Source organism: Penaeus vannamei, chromosome 18 (genome assembly GCF_042767895.1).
Source record: "Penaeus vannamei isolate JL-2024 chromosome 18, ASM4276789v1, whole genome shotgun sequence".
Lineage (NCBI taxonomy): Eukaryota > Metazoa > Arthropoda > Malacostraca > Decapoda > Penaeidae > Penaeus > Penaeus vannamei.
Genome location: NC_091566.1, coordinates 11345733 through 11348232, shown reverse-complemented (window position 1 = coordinate 11348232; position 2500 = coordinate 11345733). Strand labels below are relative to the sequence as shown.

At 45.9% G+C, this 2500-nt stretch overlaps 1 pseudogene; it reads right to left on the bottom strand.

Moving 5' to 3' along the window:
- Positions 1–350: 350 nt before the first annotated feature.
- The window catches only part of LOC138864773 (rhodopsin-like), a 2727-nt pseudogene continuing 577 nt past the window's right edge, over positions 351–2500 (bottom strand).

The following is a 2500-nucleotide window of genomic DNA, read 5'->3' as shown; positions in this document are numbered from 1 at the left end:
GCTTTAGCCCAATTCAGCTGCACCAATGTTTCCTGCTCGTTGTGTGGCCCTGTCTGCTTCACGCGGACCTGCAGCTGTTTGTCATGAAGTGTGTCCACAAAGCTGTTCTTGGCCAGCATGTCAATGGTCTCTTTTGTGGCCATTGGGTATGCCTCCTGTACCGCATATATATACATATACAAAATATATATATATATATATATATATATATATAAAATATATATATATATATATATATGTGTGTGTGTGTGTGTGTGTGTGTGTGTGTGTGTGTGTGTGTGTGTGCGTGTTTATGAATGCATGTATACAGATTTATATAACTATGTATATGGATGCATAGGTGGCATAGCTCAGTGGTGGAGCGCTAGCTTTGCAATCGCATTGTCCTGGGTTCGCGCCCGGCTGCCACTCTCAGTTGACTCAATTGTGAATGAGCGCTGGTATGCTGACGTCAGCATACTGGGGTCAAAGTCGGGGCGGAAAGGAACTGGCCGCCCTACCGCATCATCCCGCGGCTTCGTAAGCATGTTTCTCTACAAAACATGTCCTCTACGCCCGGATGGATATGGAACCAACTTTGACTTTTAATATGGATGCATATATGAAAAAGTCTCTGAGTAAGCAACAGCTACTGGTGGCCCCCTGAACTCCTCTCCTCTCCAAGAAAGCAAGCATTGGAATTATTCTAAACCTTGTGACTGCAAGATGCCATTGTCAACACAAACTTCTTATTATTGGTGATTTGCAAAATGACATCGTCCTCTTATCACTTAATGCAACTATTGCATCATTGACTTTGCTACTATGACAGACGAAAACCTTGCCGATCAAATAAGTATTATGCTCTTTTTTGTAAATGATAACTGTGGAACTGAATAACAAGGAAGAACTTGCAGAGGTTTGTTCAAAAGGAGAGGTATTCTGCAGAAGGGCAAGACGATATCATCTTACAAGATAAAGAAAAGATAGAAAGAACTTAAATCAAATTTTGTTTGGTTGCGCCATTTCGGGGTATATCAGCGTGCAGCGTAGACCCATTTTGAAAAATATGTTATTATATCTTATTTTGAAAAAAAAACCCAAAAAAAAACTAAAAATCCCTTTAAAAATTTGCAATATGGAAACCCATGGACGTGTGGCTTAGTTCTCCACCAACTAAGATTTTTACGGTTGATCCTTTCATATTGCATCATCAGTTCTTCTTTTGAACATATCATTATGCATTACATGAAATTTTTGGGCTTGAATATGTGTTTTAATAAGTGAAATCAATACTGTGGACTGTATCATTCATATATTTTTTTTTGTTCTTGATGATTGAAATGAAGGAAGAACTTGCAAAGGTTTTTCCAAACGGAGAGGTATTCTGCAGAAAAGACGATACGTCATCTTACAAGGTAAAGACACGTTTGAAACCCCTTAAATCAAATTGTTCGTTTGGAGGCTTTTTCGGGGATATCAGCGACAGCGTAGACCCACGGCTGATATTCGAATCAAAAACCTCAAGACCCGTTACTTGCACAATGAACGGGGTGAGGCTGTGTGCTCGCGGACGCCCGGAAGCACTCACGCCTTGCCCCGGCGCAGGTGGCATTCGAGGCGGAGGACTTGGAGTCGTCGTCGGCGACCTCGCCCTGGCAGCGGAGCCAAGGCATCTTCTCGTACAGGGCCGCCTTGTATTTTGGATGGCTGATGGGCGTAGACGAGGGGGTTGTAGATGGTGTTGGCCTTGGCGAAGACGGAGCCCCAGATGGAGAAGAGCGGCGTCAGGTGGAAAGGGGAAAAGAACCCCGGGCCATGTTGATGATCGCAGGGGTCCGGGCCATGAACCACAGGGTCACCGTCATCAGGGCGATCTTGGCCAGTTTGCAGTCGTTGGACTTCTTCGGGGCGTCCTTTGTCGCCTGCAGGCTTTTGACGCCCATCCGGGCCGCCTTTTCCCTTTTCCATCTGCTTCTCGTCCCCCGGACACTGCCTTCAGGGATGGGGAAAGGAGCTGTAGACAATGATGCCTAGAGGCAGGGCCAACACCAGACGGGTACAAGAAAGATATAAAATTTTTGTTGATGTCCTTTGGGGGAAGTAGTCGGTCCCACAGGCCCGTCATGTTGCCCTCAGGGGCGTACCCCCCAGCCGAAGAAGGGAACGAAGGTCCAGAAGGCGGCCGTGACCCAGCAGAACAAGATGTTGATCATTGCACGGCCCGGGAAGGGGTGGTTTTCCGCCAATACCCTGTTGGAGATTATTAATATTATATCTGTAGACGCAAGTTTGATATTTCAGATATGTGAATGGGGTTTTTTGCTATTTATTTCACACATGCTAATAACAATAGCTGAAAGAGGTCTGAAGACCCCACCTTTACGATGACATTGTATCTGTCCAAGGTGATGGCGATCATGGTCCAGATGGAGCAGCAGCCGGTGAGGGAGCCGATGGCGGGTTTGACCCAAAACGCCATGGGCCCGAAGACCCAAGTCTGGTGGGTAGCTGTTGATGA